We start from the raw sequence: 18,880 nt of genomic DNA, 5'->3' as shown, positions 1-18,880 counted from the left end.
TAATTACAAGACTGTTTGGTCAATGACTCAGGCATATTCCTAGCTAGTTCTTACATCTAAAATTAACCCATTTCTATTATTTTATGTATCACCACGAAACTTTGGCTTACTGGCAATGCTTTGACATCTTTCTTTTTCAGTAGCTACATGGCGTATCCTTGACTCTGCCTACTTTTTTCTGTATATCTCTATTCAGCTTTCCTGCCTTCTTTACTCTACTAAGCCATTAGCCAAAATAGTTTTATTCATCAACCAGTAAAAGCAACACAGAAGGACATCCCATATCACTTGGGTGTTGGGGATTATCTTCTGTGTTTAAGTTTGTTTGGAAAGCATGATACTGACTGGGATACCTCTCCAGCCATCATTAATGTGTATTCTAGGACTGGGTCCCACTGCAGCTCACTCAGGTTGAATTTAGACAGACAAGGTTCCTGCCAATGCGATGTTTTACAGGCTGCGTATAAGATAACAGCAGCTAAGATAGCAACAGCGAAAACTTAATAATGTATACAGGAAACAAGAGAAAGTACATTCCTTGTGTATGAATTCAGATCCTTTATAACCCAGGGATTTTCTGGATTTTTCTCTACTGAAAAACTGATAAGGTTCTTTATCAGACAACAGCCATAAAACCCATCCTGTTTCCTTTTTTCACTTGCTTTCCAGGAAGCTCGGAGCTAAATTTAATGTTCTAACACAGATACTATCTAGCCTTAAATTACTGGTGTACATTTTTCTTCCTTTCCTTTCTTTCACCCTGCACATTATTCCTCAAGTAATTTACGTTCATGTTCCTTTATTTTTAATGATCCTTACATTTTTTGTTTTAAATTATCAACTCTCTTTCAAATGAATTACAAATTAAAGAGAAAAAAAGATAACAATTATGTGGAGATCCAGCATGGCTATCAACGGAAAGTGAGTGGAGAATTAGCAAGGAGATAAAGCTTGTAGAAAACAACTGTGATTTTTTTTTCTTTATTATTTGGCAGCACTATATGTTATTGCCCAGCAGGTGGTGGTAGAGATCCATATTTCAACATCTGGTAGGTTGGCTTGAAGTCTAAGAAAGGAAAAAAAAAACGCAGAAAGCAGAACAAAACTGAGACTCCCTAGCCAATCAATCAGTATAGTCAGCCTTGAGCAATGGCATTCTAGAACCTATTGATGGGGAAGGTAGATTGAGGCATTAAAAGCTGTTCTTGACGACTGTTTTTCTACTTATATGCATATGACAGAAGCAGCCAACTCCTCCTGCTTCCTACCTTATCAGTGCTTATTCTAAAACAGTGACTCTCAACCTTCCTAATGCTATGACTCTTTAATACAGTTCCTCTTCTTATGATGACACCTCCAACCATAAAATTATTTGGGTTGCTACTTCATCACTGAAATTTTGATAGTATTTTGAATTGTAGTGTAAGTATCTGTGTTTTTGGATAGCCTTTCTGGGTCATGAGCCACAGGCTGAGAATGGCTGTTCTCTAGTAGACCAGAAAGGCTAATAATTCTGCGGATGGTATGTCTTCTTGGCACTTCTAGAGGGAGAGAGAGTGGCAAATAGAAGACGGATGGTAAAATACATTTAATCATGCAGGTTTGAGGAGGTCTACATGTCCCCAAAGGGCCTTTGCTTATTGCTTGCCCTTCACCTGGAGGCTAGGGGAATACTCTAGCGAGGAGGGTGGGAGGACTACATAATATGTGCAAGGGACTGAAGTGTAGACTAAGATTTCTTCCTTTAAAAATGCTACTGTTTCAGATTTGGTTTGGATGGGTTTACTGAGGAAAGAGTTCACATAGCCCAGGCTAGCCTCAAACATTCTACATAGTTGAGGCTGTCCTTGACCTTCTGATCCCATTCCTATTGTCTACATGCTAGAATGCGCAAGAACCACAATGCTTAGCCTAGTCTACTGTCCTTTTTTATTTTTAAAAAATTATAATTATGTAATTTCCCTTTCTTCCCCCAGCTACTTCAATGTCCCTGTCACAATTTCCTTTCAAATCCTTGGCCTTTGGCCTCTTTTTGTTTTATTATTATTTCTTAAACACACACACACATACACACACACACACACACACACACACACACACACCACTGAATCCTTTTAGTGTTTTATGTTTATGTTTTCTTGATGAAACCAGAGCACAATGTATTTAGATTTCAGTGGCTCTTTTACTTTTAGGTAAGGCGTCTCAGCTATAATCAGATGGGTAAAATATGCATGAATTTTTATCAAATAACATTTTTCATAGTCTGAGTTTGAGTAAAAGACCACCTAAATAGGTTTGGTTTGACAGACTTATATAAAATTAGAACTGGAAAAAATTGAGTTTACTTTTAAAATAGTTTCTGAAATGTTGCCTAATATTTATATTCAAGTGTAAGCTTAATGTCTCATAAAACAAAAACTCTAACAAATGTCTTTACTGTGTGGTAATTCTATGAGCTGGGAATTAAAGAGAGGATGTATCTCCAGATTTTAACATTGTATTATTTCTATGTATGCACTACAGCAAAGAATCACATTTGGGCTTCCACCGTGGGAATCAAGAGGCACCGCCATAGCTCAAGTACACAAAGAAATAAAGAGGCTATTGTCTGAACAGTTCCACATTGGGATAATATGAGGTCTGATGAGCAGGACGGTTCAGTCTCCTAAGAGAGACTACAAATAAAATGGACCTTGGCTCACACCACAGCTACTTGAGCCAACTAAGCCTGTTCTTTCCACACCCATCTTTCTCCTGCACGTCAAACAAACAAGGGGTGTGTCCTTCTGTTTTTCATCTTTTATTTTGCCTTAACTAAACTAGACCCAGGACAGATAAGTAATCCATACATCTTTCTTTTAAAGAAAATGCAGGTTTTCCATGGACACCTTGCCTCTTCATAAGTGCCACCCTCATGGAACTGTGTCCCACTTCAGTTCTGACATGGTGGTTTGCTTTCGACCCCTGCAGATCTACAGTTCACTTGGCCTTTGGGACAGTTTCTCCTCTTAAGGCAGAGACATGGTTTACCACAGTATTTAAAAAAATGTTTGTTAAATTGTGTCATGATTTCATACATAATAATAAAAATATTTTTTGAAAACAATCAGTGTTTTGATCCCCATTTCCATAAAACTTATCTGAATAAGTCTTTTGTTGATACTACTACACTAAAATAATGTTGAAATACAATATACAAAAAATGTGAAATCTTGGCCATTCTAGAGATATAGACATGAGTATGTTAAAAAAGGCATTTTATTAATATGAGAGAACCAGATAGATATTAAGCCTGGTACAAAGGAGAAGTCAATCAACATAAAAATACATTTGATAAAATAAAACTAGAATGAGGAGCCAATGTTTGAGATGGATTTCCGAACCTGGTTCCAATGGTGACCAGAGAACCCAGATCATCCAGATATCATTTATGATATTACAGATTCTCTCTACACAATAGAGAAGATCAGAATCTCATATCTTAGAGCATCATCAGACAATGCTTAATTTTCACTGAGACGTCCTCTCTAACATTGCATTTTTTCCAACTCTACCCCAAAACATTCAGTGCCATTTCTCAGAAATCATTGTTTCTAGTATTACCAACTTTTGGATAGAGTAATGCCCTCCTTCCCTGGAGAAGAAAAACTCCTGCTGTCCGAGCTGCTACTGTTTACTTCCATAAGAGTGCCTCCTTCTGTGGACATTACAATCATATGAACCCAAACTATCTATATCAACTTTACCAGTTCACATTACATCTCCAGTTCTAACTTATCCTGGATACTCCTGATTTATGTAGTTTTCTTACATCTACATTCAATTTGCCATCTTTGTTCAGAGTACCATTATGCTACACATGATATAATCATTTGGGTTTTATTTTTTGCTTTTTTTAAAAGCAGTTGACTTTTAATTAATAAATTCCTTTGAGTAAAATGGTTACTCAGTGACTTTCTAAGTTCTGAAAGAAAACTCTTCATACATCAAAAATGTCATGATTTGTTATGCTCTCACACAACTGCTTTTTCATTTTACAAATTTTCAAATTTCTCATTTGGAGCCACCCATCCTTTTTACTGTGTCTCTTAGAGTTCAACTATTTAATGAAGCAACCTTAGAAAACATATCAGGGCAGGGAACCCTGACTGCTCTTAGGACTGGAGAGGGAGGGGGAGGGGGAGAGGAGGGAAGTGGGAAGGAAATAGGAGGAGGGGAAGAGGTAGAAATTTTTAATAAATAAAAAACATATCAACAACTCTTATGCTCAATTCTATCTCACTAAGTTACTTTTCACGCATTCATGACAATAGTAAAGCATAGAATCAAGCTTTTCTGAATTCTGCCACATGCTTTTGGTGATGGATGGTCTTGGGAAGACTATTTAGAAAGCTGGCAAAGTATACTCCTCAGTGTGTCCTTGATATTTTCAGAAATGACTGGCATGTAGATCAGTGAACTAAGCAGGAAGGTCCTATGAAATGAAAGGCAAAAGAAACTTTTTTTGGTTTTTCGAGACAAGGTTTCTCTGTAGCTTTGGAACCCATCCTGGAACTAGCTCCTGGAGACCAGGCTGGCCTTCAACTCACAGAAATCCACCTGCCTCTGCCTCCTGAGTGCTGAGTGCTGGGTTAAAAGGCGTGAACCACTGTCAGCAGCAAAACTTGACTTTTTAAAAAGATTAAACAGAGTGAACAAGTCAGAGTTCTTCAGAGAAGGAAAACTGATAGAACTAATACACATTAACAAGAATTATTAAATTAGTTTACAGGATAATCCTACAATGACTGTCTGCATACTGTAGGTGCTCAAAATCCAGTCTATGAGGTTGTGTATCTCAGAAGTCCTGATATAATTTTTAAGGCCTGAGGGATTCCTAGAGAGCCCCCAATCTTCAGTTCATGTTGGAAGATGGTACAAACAACGTCCTGATGTTAGTGAAGTATGGCAGCAGCAGAAGAGGAAGATTTACTCACCAGCAAGGAATGAAGGCAGGCATGCCCAAGCAGAATGCTTTCTTTCTGACCTCTGTTCAGATAGGCTTCCACAAGACGTGCTGACCACTCTGAGAGAGTCTTCATTGGTAATTCTTCAAGGAAATTCCCTAATAGAATCTTCCAAGTGCAGCTTTCTTAGTTGGCCCTAGATCCAGTAAAGTTGACAACCAATTTTAAATGTCACCAGTCTTCCTATGTACCACCAGGATATTGTGGAAATTTCTATGCATTCAAGCTAGCCTTAGATTATAGCCAAGTCTATGAGTCAGTCTCATAGCCTTGATCCTCAAGGCCTGATATAGTTCCTCTTGGAATATATATTTTTTTCTTTGCTGTTTTCATTTCTCATAGTCACGATAATTCATATTTCCCAGACTTTCAGAAAGGGATTTAAAGCATGGGTTTGTCAGGAAGCCTTTTGATCATTAAACTTTCATTGTGCAAATTAATCTAATAAATCTTTAGAACTTTTGTGGCAACTCATTAATTCCTAATCCTCTTAAAAACCCTAATAATATATGGTGGAGCAATTATCAATTAATTTATGAATACTGAATATTGAGAAAGAATACAAGGTTCTCCCAGACGCCTAAATATAAACTTGCTGTAATCAACAGTACATGACAATGTCATGGGAATTTATAAATGTTTGTTATGTAAGGTTGAGTTTTCACATAAAGAGATAAAGAATCAAAATGTGTGGTTTTAAATATAGCTCAGCAAGAAAAATTAGTTAATAAAATAAATTGTGTAGACATAGCTAACTTATTCCTCTAAAAAGAAGCAAGGTTCATTTTTCCAAATGAAAACAATTTGATTCTTGTTTTTTTCCTCTAAGATATTGCACTTACTCTGTTGCCTCATACTCATGGTCTTGAAGCCTGAATTCCCAATTGAGGGATATTAGGCATGTACCACCAAGCATGACTTCCTTACTTTTTCTGTTGTTTTGTTTTTATTATTACTTTTGTTTTGTTTCTGTTTCCGATTTGTTTGATCTGTTTGCTTTGTTTTTCAAGACAGGTGGCGCCTGCCCTGGATATAGCTCTTGTAGACTAGGCTGGTCTCGAACTCACAGAAATCTGTGTGCCTCTGCACCCAAGTGCTAGGATTAAAGGTGTGTGTCACCACCGCTGGGCATTACTTTTTCTTTGAAAAGAAACACTGAGAGGCTGGGGAGATAGCTTGGTTGCCATCTCCACGGTGAGCATCTTTATTCAGTACCTTGTCTCCACACCCAAAAGCCTGATTCAGCAACATAGGCCTGTTCACCTAGTGCTGAAGCAGCAGAGACAGGAAAGTCCCTGGAGATGGCTGGCCAGTGAGTAGAGTCAGATTGGTGCATTTCAAACTCTTTGAGAGACCCTGTTAAACAATAAGGTCAAGAGCAACAGAGGAAGATATTTCAACTCCAGGTAAACATGAGCATACATACGAATAAACCACACACATGAACACACAAAAGAGGGTAAGAACATTAGAGGAAAGTCTGGGGGTTTAATTGTATAAATTTGGAGAAGTTCCTTCATGTCATGACAAAAAAACTTAAGAAGTAAAACTTAAAACCACTTTTCTTTGTGAAATGACAGGCATTTTTACATGTCAACAGTCTCACAAACAAAAACAGAGAAACTCAAAGCTATAAAATACATGTGGAAAATGTTTTATTATATTTAGAATTAGTCATTATTCTGATTTAGAACTAGATCATTAAGCATAAAATCTGCTTTGAGAATTCATATAATAACATTATATATATATATATGGCAGTAAGAAAATTCTCAAACCTTTTCAAGCAAAAGACTAGAAGAATTGCACAATTAAAATGTAAAAATGTATAACCTCTATTACTGGGGGAGAGACAGACATTCTCTTCAGTGGGGTTTACACTCACTGAATAAGGTATCCACCCTACCACAAACAACCTAAAAACCTCATTTTCTCTCTTTCCCGCTATCTCTTTCACACACACGCACACACATGCACACAAACACACATAGTAAAAAGGAAGAGGAGGTGAGAAGAGGAAGACGATCAGTGAGAAAGGAGAAAACTAGAAAGGGCAATGTGGGGTAAATTTCCTGTGGAATATACTTTTGTACACTGTGAAGATTTGTCTCTTTGACTGGTTTAATAAACAAGTTGACTGACCAATAGCTGAATAGGAAGCAATTAAGTGAGTAAGAAAAAACGAGAATGATGAGATGAGGAAGGGTGGAGTGAAAGGAGTTGCCAGAAGATGCAGAGGGAGCAGGAGATGAATGTGACATGTTAAAAAATACTGCTTTATGGAAGAGCATAAATAATAAATACAGGTTAACTTAAAATGTAAGGGCTAGTTAGTGATACACTTGAGCTATTGACCGAGCATTTATAAGTAATATTAAGCTTCCAAATCAATTATCTGGGAAGCAACTGTCAGGTATTTGGTAACAGGCAGGTGGGAGAGAAATGCCCAACTATGTATATATTATCCAAATATATTATGACTTGTATGGAAATGTTATCTTATTGTGTAGTATTACTATATATTTATAAAACAAAACAATAACATTTATTCCTCAAAAGAATTTTATGCATCTATACTCATAGAAGCATATGAAAAATTACTCCAGTTCTTTCAGAACAAATAAAAAATGCCAAAAGGCATTTGGTGGAAATGAAATAAAGGCTAAGAGTTGGTGAAATAGTCCTCCCCAAGGAAAAGCATATCACTTGAGAGATCACATGTATACAAGTAATATACATATTAAGTAGTCTATATTTTGAAATATATATGTATATACAGATACGTATTATGCATGTTAAACAATTAATAAGCAAAAAGGCCGAGGAGCTGAAAAAGAGCAAGGAGGGATATATTGGAGGCTTTGGAAGAAGGAAAGTGAAGGGCAGAATGATGTGTTTATATTATAATCTCAAAAAAAGTAGTAAGAAATGTCAAAAAGTGAAACAGAGTAAAGGAAATACAAAAAAGGTGGGAGAAGCTAACAAGATCTCAATGTGTTCCTGAGTGGATTTCTGCTTTCTTTCCCCAAACACAAAATAGCTTCAACAAGGTTGCACTTTTGACCAAGAAAGAATTTTAGAAAGGTGACTCAGCGGACAAACATCATGCTTTTCAACTCTCACAACTGTCATGAGCAAAGACACTTCTGAAAACCATGAAGAGTTATGCCACAAATGAACAACCCCTCCTTCATGAGCTATAAGTTATGAACAACAACAAAAAAAACCATAGTAACCAAAATACATTTTTTTTGGAGTGAAATTGGTTCTAATTGATGGAGAAAATCCTGCAGCATCTCCATCAGAGGAAATTGGAAAAAATTGTCTTGACTAACCTGTTGTGCTGAGACCATGGCAACTGAGAGCTAAGATCATCTGTTCCTGAGGAAGCAGGAGACGAAGGACAATTATTCACTATTGAAGCCTTCGTGGGTGATCTCACTCTGTCCCAGATGCATTTCATTAGAAAGGAATTAATTAGCTAACACTGCCAAGGTCAAGTTCATGTAAGGTAACAGGTTGAGGATATTTCTGATCATGTGCCTATTTAGCAAACTTACATTTGGTATCAAATAAGTAGGAACAGAAACTAATGTAAAATGTCAAATGTTGATATATGGACCAACCAGAGAACTTTAAAAATCATACTAGCTGTATAAAATTCTCCCACCATGCTGCCATGGAGGTTGTTCCACAACTCTATGAATGCATGCCTGTGACTCGGCAATTCAGAACAGAATTGTGCACATGTATTCACCAGATAATATGTGCAAGATATTTAATTGTGACATTTTCCAAAGCAGACACTAACTGGAAATGCCAAAGTGATTTTATGAGCAAAGTTAACAGCTTGTGGGATGCCTTTTTATAAGAACTCTGTGAATTGGAAGTGAATAAAATTCATCTGCATTCAATGTGGCAAATACTGAAAAAGTTTGGATCATCTAGCAAATGCAATGTGGTACAAAAGGAAACCAGAAACTACAGAATGTATGTTGTTTGGTTCTCAGAAGACTCAAAAGAATACAAGGCATGGAGATTAGAATCACAGTACACCCTGAGGTACGGAGAGCAGACACTGGAAAAGTGGTTGGATCAGGACTATTGGTGCAAGAACTGTGACAATATATCTACTTTAAACTAAGTTTCATAGAACTTTATATATGCATATTGCATTTTAATAAAATACTTTCCCCAGAATGTGTGTTTGCAGGGTGGAGTAGGAAGCACTAGTGAGAAATGAGCAAGTTAACTTTCTTTGAATGGAGAAAATTATTTCTGAAAATGCCCAACTGTAAACAAAACTCAATTATTTCTTTGTACATGGACTTGGTGTCCATCTTGTCTAATAGCAGGGGAAACCACAGTTTTGGTTTTTCCATCTAAACAGGACACTATTCCTCTTCCTGCTCCAGAGAACAATTGTCATAAGCTTGGCTCCATTTCTTGAAATTTACTTAAATGTATAGAGTAAGAATATTAACTCAGGCAGTATCATTATATAAGTCATATTACAATCCTTGACAATTTTAACTTTGCAAAGTCTTTTGGAGCTACTATTCTATGATCCAGAAAGGGTAGAAGGGTATATAAAGGGGCCTTCCAGCATGTACTATAGTCAGAAGTTTCTGTTCTGAAAGCTGCTCCCAAGTAATAGACTTAATATTAATTATCAATGTTTGGCTAATAGCTCAGACTTCCTACTAGCTAACTCTTACATTTTCAGTTAACCCATATTTCTTATCTACCCTCTGCTACATGGGTCATGACCTGTTACCTCATTTTCTACATGTCCTGCTTCTTCTGTATATGCTCTTGACTCCTGAGACTCCACCCTTCTGTCCAGCACTTTCTTTGTCTGGTTTTCCCACCCAATCTCTCCTTGTATTATATGTCAAATGCTATTTTATGTTGACTAAACGTTTAAGTCACAACCTTCATCTCTTTTCTATTATTAAAACCACAGAAGCATGAACTGTAACACATAAAGAGAGAAATTCATTTTAGGTTGTTATTTTAGTCCAAGGTTATAGGGGTATGTCTACTGATAGCCTTCTAATTAACAGGGTCTCAAGATAGCAGAAGTTACTATTCCATGAGAAACCCAGTGAAGTTTGTTTTTTGTAAATCCTTTCTCAAGATGTCTCACTATTACATCAATTGCATGGATAGTTTAAAGCATGTGTCAAGGCAAAACCCTAATCATCTTAATGTCACTTAATTTAATATCTTATAATTTAGATTAAATTTCAACATGAATTTCTGAGAAGATAATTTATAATTAGCAATTACAGATCATTTTCTCATTTCCATGGTTTTAATAATTAATTTTTTAATGATTTAAATAAAATTATCATTTATTGTAGTTTCTTTTCCTTTCTTCCAGTTACATGTGTTGCTAACTTACTTTCCCCAAACTAGCTTGTTTTGTTTCCAGTAGCTAATATTTCATTAAGCAGTAATCTAAAGCACCAATGTCACAAATGAGTTAATTATATTCTTATAGATTGTGTTTTGTTTCTTATTTAAGATATATGTTTTTACCCTTCTAAACAAATATGATTTTCTCATTCAAACTTTGATATCTACTTGTGTTTTTTTTTCTGGAAAGCATAATTTGAAAGTTTATTTCAATTACTTCTTATAGATATCAGAAGTTTCCCCAGAAATATGCTGCTGAAAGATAGTGGCCATGAATATTTACTGCAGAGGCCAGTGGGACAAGGAAGAAAGGAGCAGGGTTCTAGGCTCTCCATCTGTTTCAATTAGAATACAAGTTTATATAAACATACTGAGACGCTGTCAACGGTTTTCTAGAATTCAGGTATGTACGTTAGGATATGCTGCCTTTATGCAAAATATATAGACCTGATTTAAACTTTATACAGGTTTTAATGTTGCATTAAGATTTTATGAGGAGAGTGAGCTTGGTTGACACATTGTTCAATATTCTTATGATGTTTACTGAAAAAAGTATTTATTTATATGTATACATATACATATATATATATAATGTGTATACACACACACTTATTTCCAATAATTGTCAAAATTAAGAAATGAGAACTGTCTACTACATTGTGGATGTCCAAATTGTTAAGGACTTCATCATTATCAGTAAGAACAAAAGACAGTAGTTTAAACAAAGTGGAATTATTATAGTGCATAGTAACTTAGTTTCAGTGTATCAAGATGCTGCTAAGCAAGGCTAGATATCCTAGGCTTTGGATACTAATTCTGTGTGTATCTGCTGAGCTTACAGGACCAACCTTCAATGGATCCTTCATGCCATTCTAGACAGGCACGTTTGGGATTTAGGAGTGGAACCAAGGTCAAAAGATAAGTCTCTTCAAGGCTAAAAGAAGGTAGGTTGACTTCTTTATTTACAAGAACTAGATGTTTGTGAGTCAGAGCAGACATTCCTAATGGAAACTTGTGAGTGAAGGGGCTGGGAAACAGTTTTCTGATGAAGCCTGTGTCAGATTCAATAGCTGAATCTTCTTTGTTGTCATTATTCAGAGGTCAGAGGAGAAAACTTTGTGGAATTTTGGGAATGCACTAAGGATATTCTCTTTCCAAATTTTCTAAAATACCCAGGGCACTCTCTAATTATGTTCCCAAGCATACCAGTAAATGGCTAATTTCATAAAATATGTGTCATAAAATGAGCCTCCAATATTATAAAATGAGTTTTAAAAATATGTAATGCTTTACTTAGGAAGATATGGACTTAGAACCAGAGAGTCTTAAAAACTGCCTTTTACCTAAATATTTTCCTCCTCTTCTCATACATTCGTTCATTTACTCATTAATTTCATTATTCACTGGCAGCGAGTGGTATTTGGTAGTATTATCTATCTATCTCTCTCTATATATGTATATTAATTAAATTGTGAAATCTAATGCTGAATGATTTTAATTGGGATCATTGAATGTCTACTACATGACTTAACCAATGCAAATTTGGAATATATGATAGGCAAATAAAAGACTTGGCTTCTGTATTGATTAAACTTAAAGAATAGGAGAGGAGATTGTCATTTGGATAATGAATGAGTCTCAGGCAGAAATGGAGGCTGTGATCAGGAGAGCAACAAATAGACAAGTCAAACCCCACTCAGTGGCTCATAAAAATAAATAGCACTGTCAAAGAGGACAGAGAGAATAGTATATTTAAAATGACATTTTAAACATCTGAACTCAGGGAGACTTTTATGATGAGTCATTAAAAAGAAACACTCTGCCACTTGTACATCACATTTTACTGTCAAATGCATTCTGTACTATGTAGAGATAACAACAACAAAAAATGTCTGTATGTGTGACTTTTACATGAGTCCAGATAATCATGTTTATAGTCACATTAAGGATAGACACAGTCTGTAGGCAGTAGAAGAGATCCAAGACTTCTCAGAGGCCCCAATGAAAGGATAATGGAACTTCAGTTCTGTGTACTTTTCAGACAGAGCAAGTCTGTCTGAGCCTGGAGACAGTGCTTGGCATGAGTCAAGGCTGTGGTTTCTTGGGACCTGATTTCATCCACCTGGGCTGTCATGATCAATCCCTAGGCAGCTGTGTCTGAGGCATCCTAGATTCTCTTTGCCAACATTGTCAGATGTAGCTTTCTGCTGACCTTGGCTGGTTTCCTCCTTCAATAGTATATATGATGTTGTGTTTTTTAATACACTTGCTTGACAAAAGTCATCAGTTTATGCAAGACCTTCTAGTCCTAGATATTACCTTTGCTTCTTTATTTATCATCTTCTTTATTCCTCAGCCCCAGCCCTCCTACTTAACACTTTGCCATTTGGAATCCTTATTCTTGTAGGTTCAGGTCAGTCACTAGTTCCCAAAAACAACGTGAAAGAGAAAAAAAAGCCACAGACTTTTATTATTTTATATTAATTGTCTCCAGTGTTAGACATCTTGTGGTCCTCAGTTGTCTGTATCCTGTATCTTATGTTTGTGGAAAGATGCTGCTTCTGGCATTTGTTTACGTAGTCTGTTGTTTCATAAAACACTCCTACTGCTATTTCCATTTCAGGTTATCTATAGCACAATATTTGTTTGCTTCTTTAAAGTTTAAACCTTACATTTTGTGGGAAAGTCCCACATGAATCGAAGTAGAAATTGCATAGCTACATATCTGCAATCCTGTATACACTCTAGATTTTACAGTGTGAGTGTTAAGTTTTACTTTCCTTTAAAAAACTTCTTATCGCTTTTAATATAATCTAGATTGATATCACATCTAAATTGTAAGCTTTCCTTGAAAAATAGAGAATTACAACGTAGGAAAAGGCCATAAACTTTTAAAATTATGATGAAAAATATATTATTTGGAAAACACAGGGTCCAAGAAGATTTATGCCCACTTACCTTATGGAATGAACATTTTTTTTCTCACTAGTCTTCATTTTCCTGATGTTACCCAAAACCCTAGGAGACAGCTATAAGAAGGGCCTGGAGACAGATGCAGTCGGATATCCTTATTTAAAGGAGTTTTTAAGCCTTGTATCTGTCTTCATGTCTAAAATATCATGACATAAAGGAACTCACACAGCTTGCATTATTAGTTCAGCACATCTACAAATATTATTAACCACTCTATAGATATAGTGAATATTGTGGACCTACTGATTAATATTATTTATGGTATTGTGTGGTTTTGATAGAACATTTTGACACATTGTGATGTTTCAGACTATATTTCATAAAAAGTTATTACTTAAGAGTAAAGCATAATGTATGTAATTTAAATTTATTCATTTATACACTAAAGTGACAAAGAAAAGCTATTCTTGTTTTATCTTTATGCTTGCTTTATTTTCCTTCTTTTATTTTCATATATGTTTATATACATTGTTTAACATGTGAAAATTTTAAACATGAATTATGTAAAAGGCCTGAAAGTATACAACCTAACCTTAGAAGCACCATAAATAGACACATTAGATTTTAGAATATGTGTTGAAAATTTAAAAATCGCTTTGCCGAGATAATGAAACATACCAGTACATAAAAATACCAGTACTTTGGGAAAATACCAGGTAAGCAGATGCCAAGATGCCCCACAGTATTTTACCCATCCACTGATGGTACAGAAGATTTGACAACCATCTTATTAAAACATGTGTGAAATAATATAAACAGTTTTCAAAGGCTTCACAGTAAAGCACAAGCAATCCAATTTGTTCCTTTTTAAAGAAAATGTTGATTTTGTGTTTGGACTTTCAGACCAAGTCCAGGCTTATTTCTCAAATGTTTCTGAATTGCTTAATGCCTCTGCTCCCACTGCCAAGTCCTGGCTGGGCTAGGCCTATCTTGAGGGCCACAGCTTCCAGCTATTTTTCCAGCTATGCGCTGGACTCTAACCTGGATTCTAAGTCCCCTTAAAGGCAAGGAACACTACATTAGAGTCAGAGTCTGGAACACAAGTTTATCTCTGTTCATTTTAAGATTATTTTTGAGCCTGGGCTCACTGACAAACTTAATTAAAGAAAGACACAGTGCTGGGTAGTATATCTCTATAAGTAACTCCATTTCTAACAGAAAATCTAATAAGAGCAGAATTTTATATTCCTCCTCAAAAAATTGATACAGTGAATTTCCAATGCTATGTACCTCAGAATGTGATTATTCTGTATTTGAACATGGCGATGAAATAAAGAACTCGTGTCATTATGAGTCACTAGATACATGTACAAGCGAAATGTTCATGGAAGCCATGTGCAAGTCAGGAGAATGTGCTCAGAAGAAACCACGCTGAGAAACCTTGATCTTGAATGTCCCGCTTCCAGAACTAGGAGAGAAGTTTTGTTTTATAAGCCTCCCAAACTCTCACATTTCATCATAGGGCAGTCCTCACAATCTAATACATATGTATATTTAATAGATAAGCAAATTAATGATAAAGTAACATCAATATATTCAAAATTAAATTTTTGACACAGAAAATATGAGAATTACATTTAAATACCAATTTCCCATGAAACTGAATTCTTCATATAGAAAACAATGCTGACAAAAAAGTAGATTCTCCACACAAGAAAGGGGAAGGAAGAAAGGGATGGGAGGAACAATTAAAATTGAGTATCATTTGAGAGTCATATGAAAACCTAATATAGTAGTAGACGTTTCTTAAATTATATACATATATGAAAGCTATCTAAATGAAATTGTCAAATAATGGGGGAGACCAAACCACAACTGGACATCTCTCATCATTAAGTGAAACTTCAATACTTGGAATGAGCTACCTATGAAAATTGTTGGCAAAAGGGTCCCATGAAAACCCCTGAACAACCCAGTGTGTTGCAAAGGTGATAAGTTCATTTCTACAAACAGAGAGAAAGGTCCCATTACTTACACCTATATAACTCATTGAACAGGAAATCGGCTCCTTGCTCAGCCATCATCAGAGAAGTTTCCCCTTCAGCAGAAGGAGATTAATGTCGAGACCCCCAGTTAGACCTGCAGAGAGTGTGAGGCTTTGAAACACTCAGTCCTAAATGGGATATTTCCATCACATTTTTCCCTTCAGGGCTCAAGGAATCCTACAGAAAAAAGATGCAGAAAGATTGTAAGAGTCAGAAGTGGTGGAGGACACTAGAAAAACAAAGCCATCTAAATCAACAGGATCCACACAAGTATGAGCTCACAGAGACTGAGGCAACATGCCCAGGATCTGTACCAGATGGGGTCTGAGCGGTGAAAAGAGAGGACAAATGTTCACATTCCTAACTCTGAAACAATGCCCAACTGATAACTACTTGCAAATGAAACTTTAGTTTTCTCCAACAGTGTCTCATGGGGAAAACAAACTACTCTTAAGGATAGGCTGCATGACCAGCAGTAGACATCGATCAGAAAACAAACTCAACAGCTTTTTTGGTGATTCCTTATCTCATAAAATCATTTCAGGACTTTTAAAATATTTACTTATTTTTATCTATTAGTTTAATTTTATCTTTAACTTTACAGGCTTTGTATTATGGCTTACAGTTTTGTATTTATATGGGATTCCTGAATTTGTGTTTGAGTTAGTCTCTGCATCTACATCTGTTTCTTATACCACAAATTTCTTTTCCTTTGTTTAATTTTTTCCTATTCTGATTTGTTTTGTTTTATCTAATTTTATTTTATTTAGTATCTCTTAGAAGTCTTTTTATTGTCTAAGGAGAGACAGAGAGGAGGTGGATCTAGATGAGAGGGGAAATAGAGAGAAACTGAGAAGAGAAGAGGGGAGGGGAATTGCTAATCAGAAAAGACTGTATGAACAAAATTCCATTTACAATGAAAATGGATTCTTTCAATTTATATCATAGTAGCTAGAAACAGTCTTTTTCGGGGGGCTAGGTCATCCAATGCTTATTGAACACTCGTGTTTTGTATAATTTTACTGAAAATAAAAGTAGGTAACATCAGAATATTATTCTTCTGAACCTGGCAAGTAAGTAGATTCTAGCTGTCTCTATGACAGTAGTTCCACTCACCATTCAGCATACACACTACAGCAACACACAAGGTTAGAAAGGAACAGTGATTAGATTGCATCAAATCACTGTCTCAATATAATATATCTCATGACTCTCTACATCATACACTTTAAAATATGAGGTATATAAGTAAGTTAAAAACACATTTCTTCATGGAAAGGAGCAAGTAAGGAAGAGGGGGAAATGATTTCCCATGTTCCTATCAAGACTTCTGTTGGCTCCAGCTCATAATCCTCCACTTATTCCCAATAACACCAATCTGAAGTCTTTAATTCAGGGCATTGAAGAGCAAATTAGTCCTTCGGGGGGCATAGAAGAGCAAAATTAGATCGGTGTGATAATAATGACAGCTAACTTAATGTAAATATAGTTTAATATGTATGCACAGATTGTGGAGACCAATAAACACAGTGACAACTAATGTCAACAAGGTGGAACAAAGAGAAAATGAGAGAAACAAGTAAGCTTTGCTATTTTGCTGCCTAACAAATAAGGCTTAACACCAAAATTAATCAGATGAGATAAAAAAAAGGCACCTTATTCTTATCAAAGGAAAAATTAACCTAGAAAACATTATAGCCCTGAAAAGTATTTATCAAACTCTGGTGCACCAAATTTTATAAAAGTATATTTCTGATTTCAAGACACAGATTAACTTAAACTTAGTGGGATACTTAAAAACCTTCTTTCTTTTATAAACAGATCGTCTTGACAAACAACTGGCCAGAAAAAATCAGGATTAACTAACATCATTCATAAAATAGACCTAGCATATTTCTATAGAATATTCAATTCAGTGACAAAAGATACACATATTATGTAGCAGCCTGTGTTTATTTCTCTAAATTAAGACATATACTAGGATACAGATCTAAATAAATACAGAGAAGTGGAACTAACTCCTTGTATCTTATCTGACCACAGTGCAAAAAAGATTCATCTTTGTTAGCTAAATCACTTCTTCAAGGAACAATGCATTCATCTACCACTTCAGAAGTGAGTGATCGGCAGCTAAATTCAGTGTGCTTATGCTCTCCTAGAAAGAACAGCGAAGAGGAACTATTAGTTTGAAACAATTACTGGTCACAAATAATTCCTACTTTTTAAATATTTAAGAAAACACCTACTTATCAGCTCCTTTACGCAGAGAATAAACAGAACCCAAGTGTGCATTGAAACTAGAAAAACTGATCTCCAGTTTTCAGAACCTTTCTTCTCTGGTCAGAGAGAGTGAAGACTTGGGAATACTTCTCGCTCTGCAGTATGCTATCACAGGCACTACCACTGACTGGACTCTACTGTGGGTCAAGTTCAGTACTCAGAAAACTCCGACTTGTAAAACTCACAGTCTCCTTAACAGTAAGTCACCACAGAGAGGTGATACTAGCTCCTGTCTGTTTTTTTAAATAAACACAGAAATATTGATGAAAACTATACTTAGTAGTTTAAGATTGCATGGATTAGGAGAATGATTGTGATTTATAGTTATTAACATTCAATTTTTAAAAACCCAGACTGCTTACTTCCTTTATAAAGAACATGAAATCTTTGACGTATCCTATTTTTTAAAAAATTACACTTAACTTTTGTTGAGAACTTAATACATATGTATTGTATTGTACTTATATTCTCTCCACTCCTTTCTCTCCCTTCCTACTGCTTCCGTGTCTTACTCATTCCCTCTAAAATACATGACCTCTTTTGCTTGTCAGACATACAAATATAAACACACACACACACACACACACACACACACACACACACAAAATCTTTCTAATTTTATTTAGTGTTGATTTTAATGTGTTTGAGTGTAGTCTTGGCTGCTTGGGACTGGATAACCTATCAGGACCTTGTACCTGGAGATGACTGAATCGCCTCCCTCAGCCCCCAGCAGCTATTAGTTGCCTATAGCTCTTCATCTATTATTGGGCCTTGTGAAATTGCTCCCATCCATGCAAGGATGTCAACTTGTATTATCACTGTGCATATCTTATTTAGGTAACCATATTTTTGAGATTTCATGGGTACAGCTTCCTGGCCATCTATAGATGACACTATCTCGTAGCAGATGTCCTAATTCTCTGTCCCTTGTAGTCTGTCTGCTTTTTCTTCTGAAATGTTCCTTGAGGCTTAGGTGTAGAGGTTTTATTGTTATATCAACTGGGACTGGGTTCCCCAATGGCTCCCTGTTCTCTGCATTTTTACCAGTTAGGGATTTCTGAATGTCTTTGTCTGCTTCGAAAAGAAGCTTCTTTGATAAGGGTGAGAGGTACACTTACCTGTACGTGAAAGGGTACCTCTTGCTTTTTAGTGAGTGAAAATATCTTTTACTTTAAAGCTTGAACAGTGGTGGTACTGAAGAGCATTTCCAAAGCA

This window comes from Myodes glareolus, chromosome 7, assembly GCF_982192425.1.
Source record: "Myodes glareolus chromosome 7, mMyoGla1.1, whole genome shotgun sequence".
Lineage (NCBI taxonomy): Eukaryota > Metazoa > Chordata > Mammalia > Rodentia > Cricetidae > Myodes > Myodes glareolus.
Note: the sequence above shows the minus strand (reverse complement) of the source record.